The sequence below is a fragment of the Aotus nancymaae genome, unplaced genomic scaffold (genome assembly GCF_030222135.1).
Source record: "Aotus nancymaae isolate 86718 unplaced genomic scaffold, 86718_ANA_hifiasm-v0.15.2.pri h1tg000019l, whole genome shotgun sequence".
NCBI classification, from domain to species: domain Eukaryota; kingdom Metazoa; phylum Chordata; class Mammalia; order Primates; family Aotidae; genus Aotus; species Aotus nancymaae.
In genome coordinates this window covers 47,330,914-47,347,464 of record NW_026988431.1, presented here as the reverse complement: position 1 = coordinate 47,347,464, position 16,551 = coordinate 47,330,914, and the positions used below count along the sequence as shown (strand labels likewise).

General features: G+C 39.6%; 1 protein-coding gene across 1 annotated transcript in view; it reads right to left on the bottom strand.

Moving 5' to 3' along the window:
- Window positions 1-16,551, bottom strand: part of ARHGEF26 (Rho guanine nucleotide exchange factor 26) — a 133,549-nt gene that overhangs the window by 63,393 nt on the left and 53,605 nt on the right. The window lies entirely within an intron of this gene.

The following is a 16,551-nucleotide window of genomic DNA, read 5'->3' as shown; positions in this document are numbered from 1 at the left end:
AGTACAGAGTACCAACTAAAAAATATGTTTAAAAACTATAAAAATTTTATCTAAGTTTAAATCTATCATATTAATACACCTTGAGGCTGGGCATTGTGGCTCACACCTATATCCCAGAACTTTGGGAGGCTGAGGCAGGAAGATCACTTGAGGCCAGGAGTTCAAGACAAGATAAAACCATAAAAACCCAATTTATTGCTTTGAGTGTTTGACTTCAAACATTGATAATTGAAGGCATTTCTCTGCATTCAGGTACTTTAGACTAAACGTATTTCACTATTTTTCAAGAATTATTTAAGTATGGGGAGGGGAGTGAGTTCATGCTTACATATTTTATTATCTTGAAAAGTATATGAGCAAAACAACTAAATAAATGGTTAAAAAATAAGTCTGAGGCCGGGTACAGTGGCTCACGCCTGTAATCCCAGCACTTTGGAGGCCCAGGAGGGCGGATCACGAGCTCAAGAGATCGAGACCATCCTGGCCAACATGGTGAAACCCCATGTCCACTAAAAATACAAAAATTAGCTGGCCTGGTGGCATTTGCCTGTAGTCCTGGCTATTTGGGAGGCTGAGGCAGGAGAATCGCTTGAATCCAGGAGGTGGAGGTTGTAGTGAGCCAAGATGGTGCCACTGCACTCCAGCCTGGCAAAAGAATGAGACTTCAGCGACTGGGCGCGGTGGCTCAAGCCTGTAATCCCAGCACTTTGGGAGGCCGAGGCGGGTGGATCACGAGGTCAAGAGATCGAGACCATCCTGGTCAACATGGTGAAACCCCGTCTCTACTAATACAAAAAATTAGCTGGGCACGGTGGTGCGTGCCTGTAGTCCCAGCTACTCAGGAGGCTGAGGCAGGAGAATTGCCTGAACCCAGGAGGCGGAGGTTGCGGTGAGCCGAGATCGCGCCATTGCACTCCAGCCTGGGTAACAAGAGTGAAACTCCGCCTCAAAAAAAAAAAAAAAAAAAAAAAGAATGAGACTTCATCTCAAAAAAAAAAAAGTCTGAAACAAATCTAATGCTATGTTTTTTCCTCTCAAAATAAAAACAATCACATTATTTTAAATCTAATAGTATGCATGGCATTTAAATTTCTCCCTAATTTATTCAGATTGCAATGTAGGGTCTCCCTTCCCTCCCCTCCCTTCCCCTTCCCTTTTTCCCTTCCCTTCCTCCCTCTCCTCTCCTTCTTTCCTTCTTTCTCTCTCTTCTCTTTCTCTTTCTCTCTCTCTCTCCTCTCTTCTCTCTTTTCTCTTTTTTTCTTTCCTTCTTTCCAAAAGAGCCTCACTCTGTCACCCAGGCTAGAGTACAGTTGCATGATCTCAGGTCAAGGCAACCTCTGCCTCCTGGAATTAGGCAATTCTCCTGCCTCAGCCTCCTGAGCAGCTGGGATTACAGGCATGTACCACCATGCCTGGCTAATTTTTGTATTTTTTTAGCAGAGATGGGGTTTCACCATATTGGCCAGGTTAGTCTCAAACTCCTTACCTCAAGTGATCTGCCTGCCTTGGTCTCCCAAAGTGTTGGGATTACAGACGTGAGCCACCACACCCGGCCAGGGTTACCAGATTTAGTGTACAAATAGATAGCAATTTAGGGTCACCTAAATAGGTATACGGATACAAGTGTATATATCTATGCACATACATATGATATATATAATTACATATGTCATATAGATAGCCATTGTTTATCCATTCATTTGCTGATGGAGACTTGGGTAGTTTCCACTTTTTGGCTACCTGAAATAATGCTGCTGTGAACATCTGCATACAAATATCTGTTTGTGTGTCTGTTTTCAAGTCTCTGGGTATATCTCTATCAGTGGAATTTTAATCACACTGTGCCAATAATAGTATGTGTGTGGGTGTGGCAGTGTGGGTGTGTGGGTGTGGCAGTGTGGGTATCTGTGTGTGTATAGATGTGTGTGTGTGTGTGTGTGTGTGTGTGTGTGTGCAGAGAAATAGTAGCATAATACCTGAACCAAAATAGAAGAAGCTGAATTATATGTAAAGGAGAGGTTAGTTCACTAAACAAAATTTAGTTAAGAAATGATCCCTTCCCTCCCAACACTCACAGTGGTGTGATGGGAGGCATGCAGCCAATTACAATACAGGATCTATAAAGAGGTGAGGTATAATAAAAATAAACATTTGTTCTTCATCCCTGGTTCTTGGAACACAGCTCCTGAAATGCCTGGAACCTCTAGAGTGATAGGATAGTCTTTTGTATGCCAGTGAGATGACTGGTAGCTGGGGATCCTTGGCTACAGCATGACTCTGGTCAACAGAAAGACCAAGACATGACTGGAGGGTTGGAACTTTCAGTCATGCCTGGCCACCTCCAGTCAGAAGAGAAGAGTTTGAGTTCAATTGCCAAGGAACAATGATTTAATCAATCAAGTCTATATAATGAACCTCCACAATAACCCTCAACTGATGGGGTTAGGGAGAGATGATGAACACCTTGAGGTGCTGGGAGGGTAACAGGCCCTTGAGAGGGATGAGGAGGTCTGCAGTACCTGCACCCAATCCAGCCTTGTCCTATAACAATCCTTGCATTTGGCTGTTCTTGAGTTGTACCCTATACAATAAACCAGAAATTGTAGAGTACCTTCCTGAGTTCTGTGAGTCATTTTAGCAATTTATCAGGGCCTGAAAGAGGAGAACGCCCCCACAACTTTGTAGCCAAGTAGGAGAGAGGTGTGGGTTACCTGGAGACCCAATACTTGCATCTGCCATCTTAAATGAAGGCAGTCTTGCGGGACTGAAACCTTAAAGCTATGGATTCTGATGTGAACTCACGGTGGTTAACGTCAGAATTGAAATTTTAGGACTGGAACTGTAGGACACACAATTGGTGTCTTGAGAGTTGAATAATTGGTTGGTATAAAGAAAAACACCTCACACATTGGTGTCAGGAAGTGGTGATAAAAATAAAGAGGCCTCTTTAGAAGGCAGAGCGACCGCTTTCGTGGTCAACACAGGTGAGGAAACGTGTAAGCTGGCTCATCAGTGCCAAGGATGACGACAGGAGCAGGGGAACGAAGCACAACAGGCAGAGGAAGCAACATGGGTCTGGTTGGGGAAACTGGGAAGTTCAGTAGAGCTGAGCTATAGACTCCAGGAGGAACAAGGGCACAGGGAGAAGACTGCAGAGCAGGTCTGAGCTCCATTGCAAAGGTTATACTGTGTGCCGGGAAGTTTAGGATTAATCTGAAGACGATAAGAAACCACTGGAGATGTGGAAGCCAATAAATCACTCAATCTGAGAAAACTGGAGCAGAGCAAGGATGGATTACTAGTAGGGAGGGACAGATGACAAGCAGGCCAGTTAGGTGGCTAATATGGACAAGCTGACAATAAAGCCTGGCAGTGGGAAATCAAGAGAGGACACAGAGTAGGGAAACAATCTGGAGAGAAAATTAATAGATTCAAGAAAGTCGTTAGATGTGAAGTCAAGGAAGATGCTGAGATTTCTGGTCAAGGTTTCCACCTGGCAATAAAGTGTGTTCTTAAACCTTTAACGAAGACAGAGATTTAGGAAGAGGGAGAAGCAGCAGGAAGAGCACCATTTAATTTTGTCTTAGAGATGTGTAATGGACAGCTAAAAATACACATCTGTGAGATTTCAGAGGAACTGGAATTCTAGGTACTATATAGCTAACACTACTTGATTTCTAGCTGGTTTTCATATAAATGTGGAATATTTGTCATTTAATTCCAACTGTTTTGTAATGCAAATGTAAAGAAAATTGTTCAAAGAAAATTGAAAAAAGAAGAAACCATTCATAAGGCCATTATCATATAATTCTAGGATATAACTATCTTGAGGCAAATATCTCGTACAATTTCTTGTCTTTAGCTTACACTGTTACCAGCCTGAAGGAATGTGACTATGTAACCAAAAACAACAGTAACCTGGCTTTTCTCAATGAAAAGGAAAATTTCCTTTATCACTGTAAAAGGTTTGCCAAAGTACAATATTAAAAATAAGGTACCAATTAAATATCTGTTTATGCTACCTACTTCAATATAAACCGAACCACCCATCTTTTATTTTTACATTGACATAATTGAGACAGAATTTAAAGCTTTCTATGTTAAATGATCTATTGGTTATTTTGGGAAATTTGTATACTTTACTAAGCAAGGTAGCTATAAAAAGACCAAGAAAATATTACTAAAAAATGAGGAATGATTTCAGTAACCAAGAATGGTGGTGAATCAAATCAAATCTGAAGCAAAAGTAAAAGCATTCTGGTTCCCTGGATGAAATCTGAATGAAATAATTTGGCTTACTAAGAGGACTTTTTAATGGAAATACATATTTCAGTTTTATGAATTTTTTTCTAGGATAATACTTTCATTATTTCCTCTTTGTAATATTACCAAGATGTTCATGTTTTATTTCAATCATGTTACACAACCTTTATCTTTTTTCTTCCCCTAAAACTTTTCCAATCTCACCACTAAAGAGAAACCTTCTGTGGACCAGGAAAAGCTGCCTAGAAATATCCCTCCTTACCAGAAACATGAGTTAGCCCTGTTTGACTGTTAACTCACCATCACCAGCAAAATCACACCCATACTTCAAACGAGCACTTTAAATGACTGTAGTCTGCCCAGGTGAGCTTCTCAATTGTGCAGGTAATGGTCCTACCAAAGATATAAGGTCAACATCCCAGGAGGTTCAGGATGATTCAACTAAACCCATGTTTGAAAAAAGAGCCTGATATGGAGCTTGCTTATGGTCTGGTAACCTTTCTTCTGTATGTTTTTAAAAACTGCAGGGATTGTATATTCTTTAGGCTATTTGTGGTTGCTTTAGTATGTGATGATCTTAAATATGGCAGTGATTTTTGAGGAAAAAGCAAAACCAACAGTGGGGTAGCCGCTTCTGATACACTCAGCACATGTACTTTTGTTAGGTTCACTTTCGCCCTTGTGTAGTAGGTAGGAAAGACCTACAGATGTGATGTATCGATGCTCCTCATACCATTACTGACAGCCTTCTCAAAGCACAACTGGTAATGTAATTGGCATGTCAAATATGAGCATTCCTGATAGCTCTTGAAAAGACTGTACAGTAGAGCTCACCAATCCATAAAGGAGATTAAAACTCATTTAATATAGACAAAAAAACAACAACCTTGTTTTAATTAGTCCACCAACAAAATCTTCTCTCATGTGTCTAGCACAGAACAACAGACTTTGGCGGATGTCAAGTAGCAAACACTTGATAAATATGACCGCTATTCACAGTGCCAGGCCCACGGCTGTGTGTTTCCCATACACTGTCACATTTCATTTAATCCTCTAGCCTGCTTTATGAGATGGTCATTATACCCATTTTACGGATAAGAAAACCAAGGCAAAGAGTGCTTATGTCACAACTCGGTTTGAAACCAGAGCCAGACCCTGTGCTTGACCCAACACACCTGCTGCCTCGGCTCTCAGCAGCGAGCTGATCTTGCCCACCTGTTGCTACTGGCCAACTCTCAACCAAGACATCCAGCAAGAAGAGTAACAGCTGGAACTGAAAAGAAAAAGGTCATTTTCCAAGAAGACTAATGTTGAATGGCCTCAGTAAATAAACTACACAAATCAACGAAGTGCAGACATTCACAGTAAGATTTATGCCATGACAAGCTGTGCAGACAACAGAAGGGTCAGCAACCATATTAGGTGCAGCCGCCAAGAAAGATATCAGGAGAACCACAGCCAGCAATATGCTCTGGTCCTGGCTGACACAGTGTGATCAAATATCGGCTTATGGGTACCCTGTGAAGCTCTCTGGGGGTTATTCATTTTGACCCTCCTATTCTCGATGCCCTTTTTGCCTCATGAACCCCACTTATCCTTCATGTATCAGATTAAACTTCATCTCCTCTAGGAAGCTTTCCCTGACCCTACCAGGATAGGTTAAGCTCTCTTGTTCTATGACTTCATAAACCCCCATGCTTTTTCTTCAGTGTACCTGCTATGATGGCAATTAATTCTTTTATAATTTTTGTTTACTTTTGTCTCTCTTAGCAAGGTCTAGAGGATGGGGCCATGTCTGTTGTGTTCACTACTATACATACATGTATACATACACACACATACACCTCAGACCTGGCCATAGTACCTGGAATATAGGAGACAGTCAAATATTTAATAAGTGAATATATAAACAAATCAAATTTATTGTTTTAAATAGAAAATTATAAAGGTGAAACATAAAAAAAATTTGTTCTATTGTTATTTTGCTAGGAAAGTAATACCCACAAATTGGGTCAGTCTCTACCTTGCTTTTCTCACTAATAAGTCAACATACATTTAATTGACCACAAGTTGGCTTCCCAGAACTGTACGTACAGGAAGGGCCACCAATGAAGACACGAACTCTTAGCACAAGCCTTTACAATTCTTCAATTAAGATTACTGAAGTGAGACCCAGTCCAGTATGAATTTGTTCAACGCCAGCTGCGTTTTCTGGAAAAAGCTGCCAGACCAGCCCCTCCTTTATCCTATTTAGAAGGATGCCAGAGAGGCTAACAAGCTCAACACTCAGTGCTCTAGCTCTGGAAACACAGAAAAAAAGGAGGTCTGGTTATAATCAATGCTGCTGTCCTGTGTCCTCCTAAGAATGGCATCCTTTCAAGGTACTTTTTCTTCATTAATATCCATCTGCCTAGAGCAAACTCAAACCATTCCTAGACGTCTCCCTCACTTAAATGAGCTGTCAATCTAAATGGCTGCAGTATCCCACCAGAGAGGGTCATATTCACTTAGGCTGGAGACTTGTAACATACCAGGCAGGTTTCACATGTCTAAGTTGCTGTTACTTAATAAAATATCTTCACTAAACAAAGAAATATTCCAGATAAGTGGCAGCAAAGTATGTGCTGCTGGAAATACTTTCCTAATACAGAACATTCTGTACTCTGCCGAGATGAACTTATATTCTCCTGCCGGTAAGTGAGATCTGGGGCTTCTTTATTTGGACTTTTTTTGGTGGTCACATTGACATTGAAGATCAATATCAGTTTCTTTTGATATACTAGATCAGAGAGAGTAAAAGCATGGCAAGCACACCACCACTAACCCATGGCAGGCATCAGTAACTGTCTGGCACTCTGCCTACATGCAGAGTTTGCACTCCAGGCAGCCATTAACAATAAATCAAAATCAATGCTGAAGAAGATGAAGCTCATCTATGAGTCCTTCACCAGACTAACAGTGATAGGGAATCTGTTAATTCCACTAAACTATAGGACAGTTGCTGCTCAATCAGAAAATATCCTACCTACACCCTGATCTGGTAAAGGTCTCAGGAGATTTCCTTTCCAGTAGACTATATGTCTTCTCACATTTTATTTTATCCTTTTCTTCTGAAATTTTATCTCTGGATTGATAATAAGAGGATAAGAAATTAAAAGTGGTTTGAGATGTGAGGGGGAAAAAAAATTCTAAACAAAAATGCTCTGGTAGCTCTCATTCCCATTCTGATAGCTACTATTTGATCCTTAAAATCTCTAGAATAATTTTGGTTAGACAATTCCTATCATCCTATTAAACCTTTAAGATCAGCCTGGATGTATGGCAGAAGAGAATGAGGTAAAAGACAAAAGCTAAGGGTATTTTCAGGACTTTGAATCAAAGGGTTTTCTTAGCCTTAATACCACACAACACAGAGCCTGCTTAGGTTGAAATCCAGCTCTGCACAGGCACCTTCAGTTCAAGGCACCTGGCAAATCCCAAAGGAGAGGGGAGCTGGAGGCCAGGGGAGGGAGAGGCAAAGAGAGACTACAAAACCACGTGTCCTTCAACACTTCCCTATTAGTTAGGGCTCCAACTTACTAAGTCCTTCCTCTCGCTGATAATGTATTTGCTAGAAGGAATATATACAGGACCATACAAATATGGGAAAACAGTATAAAAAAGACCTTGAAATTTTAATACCATTAAGACTGAGTTTTTGCCTAAAAATGACAATTTCAAGTATTTATCGTCTGAACTTGCTTCATAGAAATAATGTGGAGAAAAAGGAACTTGTTCCCATGGTAACCTGAGTACTTGATTCTTTTGTTTCAGTGCTATTCAAATGCATTCATCCATATTTTAATTTCTCCCAGACATGAGGATAACACTCTTCAGAAATAGGGATAATGAATGACAGAAAACATATGCCAGCACTCCTATCAAAACATTCTTAGAAAAGAGTCTGTGAATGCATGGGCCTGAGATGCTCTGGGTTATGATGGAGAATTTTTCAATTTCCTATTAATTTCCATCTAATAAAAACTGCCTCTAATTTTATATATGACCATGAAGACACAGACAAGTATGCTTGTTCACCCTGGAATCTCCAGTGCCTAACAAAGAGTAAACACTCAATAGATGTGTTGAATGAATCAATACTAAGTACCTATTATCCCTCCTTGCCCCACCATTAAAGTGCCTTCTTCCAAGGAGAACAATGAGAAAAAAAACACGAAGCAAGTATCTACCAGGCATGATTTAACAACCACATTAAATTATCACTTCTGATGAGGTAAGCTCTGCGGAGAGGCCAGCTTCCCCAGCTGTCAGAATCGGGTTGGCAAATATCGCACGTGGAAGTTTACACTCCTTACACAGCATCCTCCATGCAGAGATTGTATCTTCAAGAATAGTTTTGCTAATCCATTGCCTGGCAAAAATTCTTGAAAACTCAAACCCTAGGCAAGGTTTCTGACTTCTAAGGAACATTTCTTTTTAGGATACGATTGCTATAAAACCAGTTATGTGATCTTTTCATTGTGGCTGCCTGGAAGGGTATTGTTGTTTAATCCTCACTCACAGTAACTCTACCAGAAGTGGTTAGACATGCTTGCTCTCTTCACCCTGCCTTGTTTTCTGTATCCCACTTAAACAGCCTCACTGAGTACATGTATTTTATTGTAAGTTTCCTTCAGCCTTTTATGGATGCAGTTGGGGTATAAATAATAAATTATAAACAAACTGGGAGAATGTGAATTCTTAGTTGCTGCTTGGAAAGCCTTTGCATGCCGAAGCCCCCTTTCCTATTGTGGACTGGTCATTCTGGGATAAAAATCAGTACAGGAAAGAACACATTTCTCTTTGGGCACTATTTTCAATTCCTTTTTAGGGAGTGCCCATGATATTTCAAATCCAAATTCAGCCAATGGTAAAAATAACCTTTAAAGTGAGCCTCAAATCCTTGTATCTCTTATTAAACATGTCCCCCCACCCCACCCCACCCAAAAAAGCTATCTTCCTGAAAAGAAGACATGCTTTCTGTGGTTTCATCAGTTTCGTTAAAAAAAAAAAAAAAAAAAAAAAAAAAAAAAAAAAAAAGAACCAGGAAACAGAATTCTGAAAAACTCTAGAGGTCAATTTCCTAAGCCATAATATCCTAAGAAAAATGATGCTTGCCTACACGAGGAAAATAGAATTTCATTTCCTCTCTGATATTTTCCAATCCTGCTCCAGCTTATGAAGCAGCTGACTCCAGTTTACCCCTTTCACACAACCCTCCCCTTCAACTTTAATCAAAGTCTTTAAAATCTTTTCTTTTTAAATATTATTAGCATGGATTATTAGCAAGCATCAGAATAATAAGATGTATGGGGTAAACAAGTCCTTGCCCTGATTTTAAGTAGATTTGGAAATGATAAATTTCCATTTATTCATTTATTAAAACAAAACAAATAAACGAGTGGAGAAGACAGGGTCAACCTCCAGTCCTGCTACAGACAGTAATCAGCCCAAGAAACCACTGGCAACCAAGAGAAAAAGGAAGCATGCCAGGAAGAAAAGGTCTTGTAAATCAAAGATAGTGAGAATAAAAGAATGAAAAGAAGGAAAGGGTGCTTATGAAGTTTCCAAATCACCTCCTCAACACCAAAGACCAGGCTTTCCACCTTCTCTTTTTCCCAACCTTTGTGTTTTCCTTTCCCTTCGATATTGGTGAGATGGGATCTGTTACCTCATGAGTAAACTCTATAATAATATATATAAGTGAATACACTTCCAGATAAATTCCATTTCACAGACTGCCACACTATACATACTGGAGCACTAGCAAGGCTAATTATGTACTATGCACATCACCTCTTCGGAAAATGTTAGCAGGGTATTGGTTGCAAGTGCAAGCTCTGGAGCCAAACCACCTGGGTTCAAATCCTGGCTCCCTCTTTTATTAGCCATGCACCCTTAGGCAATTTTATGTCCCCACATCATGCCTCTATTTCCTTATTTGCAAAATGGGAATATAATGGTATCATCTCATTAGGTTCTCATGCTGACTAAATGAACTAAAACATGTTAAGTGCTTAGAACATGGTTTGGCACACAGTACATGCTCATTAACATTAATTGTCATTTAAAGTGCAACAAAATGCCTTTCCCTTCTATATGAATTCATAGAATTTTCAGGTCTTTTAAATAATGCCAGCAGGCTTTCTTCATATTCTAATTCATGAAGGACAGCAAGCCTCATTCCTATACCGTATTTCTATTAAGTCTGGTGGGCAGGTGTAACAATCCTACCATACACCAGATCTGCTCAGAATCACAGGTAAACACTTTCTCATCAACTTTTAAAATTTAGTAGGTATTTATCAATGACAAAATTAAAGGAGGATGCAGCGCAGATGTTTTTAAGTCCTCTGTGTTGGTACCTCCCCAGTCACTGTGTTACACGTGGGAGAGAAATGAACCAGGGACAACTAACAGTTCTCAGCAACTGAGAAGTGGTGGAACATTTCCTTACATGCAAACACTGTTCTTGGCCTTGGCATAATCACTGTGAGAAAGAAGTCACGCTGCAATTAAGAAGCCCTGAGCAAGGCACAGGCACACTTGGCAAAAACACAAAGGGTGCCATGTTTATTTTTAGAGGCCCTCTGTGGCAGGCTAAATTATGGCCATGTACATGGCCATTACTTATGTCCATCATCTTAAAAATGTCCATGTCCTGTGAATATGTTATCTTACATGGTAAAGGTGATTTTACAGATGTGATAATGATACTGAGATGGGAAAATCATCCTGGATTATCCAGGTGGGCTTAAAGTAATCACAGAGGTCCTTATAAGAGGGAGGCAGGAGGATAAGAGTCAGAAGAAAAGCAGAAGTCGGAGAGAAGATAGTACATAGTAGGCTTTGAAGACAGAAGAAAGTCATAAGCCAAGATACGAAAATAACTTCTAGAAGTTGGAAAAAGCAAGAAAACAGATTATCCCCTAGAGTCTCCAGAAGGAAACAGCCTAGTGACTCTGTGACTTTAGCCCAGTGAAACTGATTTCAGATTTCCCACCTTCAGAATTGCAAAGAATAAATTTGTGTGGTTTTAAACCACTAAGTTTGTGGTAATTTGTTACAGCAGCAATAGACAACTAATACATCCTCTTAATCTGTTGTAGAAACTCTCTTCTAATCTCTTGTTCCATTCCTAATAACCAACATCTAGTATCTACATATGTGTCTCTCATTACTCATGGGCCCTACTATACAGCTTCTTCCATTCCAGAAAGCTGATGGTTCCAGACCCAGTTCCTTTCCCTACCCATTCTTTCAGTGACTACTTAGTGAATCCCTACTATGTGCCAGGCTCTACTCTAGATACACAAAACACACAGCTCAAGACAATTCCAACAAGAGTCTCTGTCTTCACGGCGCTCACCATCTAGTTCTCACAGAGGCTAGCCCTCTCTGTTCAATTCCCTCAGGGCCCTGCTGCAGGCCTGCGTAAACAACCGCTGAGCAGCAATGGTGGAAAAAGGAGCCAAACCACTTTCCTTTCCAGGTTCTCTGAAAGACACTCTAAGAAGCAGGGAAATTTCTCATTAGGCAATCGGCAGGAAGGAAGAAGGCAGGAGAAAAGGGAGAGGGGTGAGAGAGTAGTATGAACAAAGACAGAATACTCAGATTGTGCCCAGGCAATGGGGTGGTGAACTTCATGGTTTGCTAATGGTGTCAGAGCAATCATAAACTCTCTGAACTTGCACGCCAGGTTTGTTGTGTCAGCACAATTATACATGCATTTTTTTTTTGTTGTTTTTTTTTTTGAGGAAGCAAGAAACGTATGGCTACTGGAAAATTTTCAAAGGGGTCCATAACAAAAAGAAGTTTAATAATCACGGACTTGTATAACGAAGTATCTAGTGCTTGTATAACAAAACATCTACACAAGAACTTAGAAATTACTATTAAATGAAATTAGAAACATAGCCTGGGCCTAGACAGTGCAGAACTCGAAATGGCATATTAGGCAGTTTCCATTCATTTCGAAGTAACAGAATCACTAGGGTGATTCGAAGTAACAGAATCACTAGGGTGATTAGAAAAGTAACCCTGGAGGGAGCAAGGTGAAGGACAGGATGCAGGGCTGGAAAAGGCGAAACTGAGGTACAAAGAAGGCGGTAAGGAGGCCCGCTTCAAGTCTACACATATCATCCACTTAAGAGAAGAGGCTGGCAGTTCCTCAAAATGTTAAACATAGAGTTTCCATATGATCCTTCAATTCCACTCCTAAGTATATACCCAAGAAAAATAAAAATCTAAAACACAAAAATTTGAACATAAATGTTCATAGCAGTATAATTTGAAATAAAAAAGAGAACCCAATATCCATCAATTAATGAATGGATAAATAAAGTATAATATATCCACACAGCATATTATTCAGCAACAAAAAGAAATTACTTACACATTACACTATGGATAAACCTTGAAAACCTTATGCTAGATGAAAGAAAGCAGTCATAAAAGACCATATTTTATATTTTCTATTAATATGAAATATCCAGAACAGTGAAATCCATAGAAACAGAAAGTAGACTGGTGGCAGCCTAGAGCTGGGGAAGTGTGGGGGGAAATAGGGAGTCAGTGCTAATGGGTAGGACATTTCTTTTTGAGGTGATAAAATCCTAAAATTGTGGTGATGGTTGCACGCTCTGTGGTTATACTAAAAATCACTGAATTATACTATTTAAATGGGTTAACTGTATGGCAGATGAATTGTAATCTCAATAAAGCTCTTTTAATAAGAAGTGCAGCAGCTAGAGAAATGGATGGAGGGCCAGGGCTGGCATCAGCTAGTTGTTCACATACAGAGCGTTCTCTTTTCCTGCTTCCCCAGATAGCAGATTTTGTATGTTTCATCCCTTTTCAAGGGAATCTTATGAAAAGTCCCAAGACTTCCACAAGAAAAGAGAGCTGTTCTGCTTGTAGCGGGGTCAGGAGGCCCAGAGCCCAGTTGTTTGGCTTCCCTGACACCCAAATTGGCAGATCCTAAAGTGCCTTCAGGGAATTCCAGGCCTGATGGAACGCAATCTGAAACCACTCTATAGATCCAAATGGCTGAGAGATGTGGAATGGAAAGCATCTCTGTAGGGTCAGTGAGAGGGAATGTAGCCAGAATATCCCTACCCTAGTCACACCAGTGAATGAGAGACAGTTATGTCCACACTAAAGCCAGTCCTGCACAACCTTTAACACATCATAATTGTTATCCTGCTTAATCACCATGCAAGATACCCTAGTAAGAGGAAATGATGGTTTCACTTACAGGAAGCTAAGAAAACTCTGATTTTATACCCTCTTACAAGGCTTTTGGAGAGGTCCGATGCATGTCAATTTAGTCCAGAATGGTCAAATGTTTCATATCCCAAAATCTTACCTAGCATTCAACCATAACCAAAGTGCTGGCAGCCTCTAACTTTGTTTAATAACAGTAAGTTTAGAATTATAAAATATGTCCTTTTTTTTTTTTTGAAACAGAGTCTCTCTCTGTCGCCAGGCTGGAGTACAGTGGCGTGATCTCATCTCACTGCAACCTCCGCATCCCGGGTTCAAGCGATTCCCCTGCCTCAGCCTTCCGAGTAGCTGGGACTACAGACATGTATCACCACGCACAGCTAACAGAATGATAAAACATGTTATTTCTTTAGAGAAATTTCTATAGTATGTATATTCTTAAATCTACATTTCTTACTGCCAGTCAGTAATTTATAAACCATAAACAGTCACATTTCACCAGTGTTGTTCTGTTTTATAAAGGCACTCCTCACTTGTCTTATTACTCTACCCTGGCTCTGAAGCACACATCTTCTGCAATGGGCTTTTTATGGTATTTACTCTTCTACCTTTTATTCTTGCATCAATCTCCTTTTAAAGAACCTACCAAGCCAGGCACAGACGTGTATGCCTATAATTTTAGCTACTCAGGATGCTGAAGTGAGAAGATTATTTGAGCCCAGGAGTTCAAGACTAGCCTGGGCAATAAAGGAAAACCTCATCTTAATTAAAAAAATACATATATTTTTTTTAAAAGGTTAAAAGAATCTACCAAAATCTGCTTCTAAAAATGTCTCTGGCCTCATCACCCTTTTTCTCTGAAACACCAGACCCAGCTTTTCAAACCGGATTTCTAACTACTGGCTTCTAATCATACAACACCCTCTAAGTAAAGCACACAGAGGCACACCTCATCTTAGTTCTTCCCAACCACCTCTCAGCCACTTTATGCCTCTCAACCAGCCTCAATGCCTGGACCCACCTGCATCCTGTGAAGCAGAGTCATTGTGAAATCTTCTTTCATTGCTTGCTAAGAATGTTGACGCTAATCACCAGGACTATGTCACCCACCAGGACACAGAGCAATTGATTCGTAAAGAAGTAATCACTTACACCTTCAGGGAGTTTGCCATTTTCTAGTGTTACCTGTTTTTTTAATTGCCTCTTAAAAAAACCTGTTTTTTTTTAATTGCAGTGAAAACTACCAAAAAAAGTTAATCTTAACTTTGGCCCATATACATATACACTGACATTTTGTCATTTCCCTACCAAAGAGTGGCTCCCAAACATTCTCTCCATCCTCACTTTCTGCCACAAAAGCAGAGCTGGCTCCCAGTCAGGTGCAGGAATGTGAAAAACACTAAAGAAACTGCCTATCTGTCATTTACTCAGGGGAAGGCTGCACTGTGATCCTTTCACAGGGTGATAGTCTCCAGTTTAAAGGGAATGGAGAAAGATACTCCTGAGGAACAGAAGGTAAGCACCACTGGATAGCGGCCTGTGGGATCCTGGCCCTGCCAGGGTCACATGACTGAGTTGTCAGCAGCCACTCTGGTTTCTATAAAACGTCAGAGCCCCAAAATGCCTTGGCATCTATGCTAATAACAAAGCCAGCACAGAATGCTTACCTGTCATTATATCCAATAGCTTAACTATACCTTGCATAATACTTTATAGTTTCCAAGTGGATTTATACATCTTTCCATTAAACATCAGTACCATTTCCAAGTGCTTTCCTTAGAACTTATTATAGCTATGCAAAATAAATACCATCTGGCTTCTTTCTAAAACAAAACCAAAGATACAGTGCCAATACTTTCCTTTGAAGGGGGAACTATACCACCCTCCTTCAGTTATTGAGAATTGTTCCCTGGGAAGTGATCTTTGAAACAAAACAAAAATCATTTGTAGGTTCTAATTTGTAAATTAGTATTTCTCAGGATATACAAACCAGAGGCAATTAACTTCATTAAAAAGTATGTATGGTTTATCTTTACCAAATTATCTACAGGAATGTTAAAAGGACTCAAGATTTTTGAAAATACAATTTTAAAGGTTTTTCTTTTACAAATCTCCAGGTTGTGGTACATTAATTCCTCGCACCTTCTTTTCTCTTTTAATATTAGCTTGAAGTTTAACAGCAGAAAAAGAAGAGGGAAGTATTTCATTTCCTTAGAAAGTTAATGAACATATGAAAAGGTAAAAATAATTACCATAATGCCTTCCCTCCCTCTCCAACAGTGGAAATTGTCTACGATACGCAGCTTCCACACTGAGTTACACACACAGCCCAAGTCAGGCTTAAACACTGTGATTTAGGACTAGCTGCAGGTGTAGGAACAGAGGTCAAAGATCTAACCATTATGGTTTACAGAACCTTTAATACAAGATGAAAGGGATGCCATCATATTTTCTTCGACTTTCAAAATCTGAACTTTACCCTCTAGTCTTATGACACAGAATGGTATCAATTTTTTCTAAACATAGAGGCTAAAAGCATTATATATAGGAGACCCATCCCTAGTAAATCACGACTTGCATGCTGAGGGCACTTACACTATGTCTAGAACCTTAAGAGATTGAACATAAAAATAGTTTCCTGTATCATCTTTCTTTGCAGTGCTTATAAAAAGTATATTTATCTATATATTTTCTAATTTTAAGCAATTTCTCAGTTTTCCTTGACAAGCCAACTCAAAGTTCTTAACTATTTTTTTAAGTCAGAAAAAAATGAGTATGTATATGTATGTATATACTTCCTTATTCTTTTAAAGAAAGGCTACTTTGTTTTTACTTCTGTGTTCATACTGTAAAAAAGATAAATCTACCTGATCCTTTAGGTGCTCTAATATAAAAAGTCTGACAAAAGCATATTATTTAACTGATTGCCCAATTAATTGTAAGAAGAAGGAAAATGAAGAAAAGATAAGCATGTTTTATCATTGAGTTATAGAATTGTATTTCCTCAATGCCTCAAATTGCATA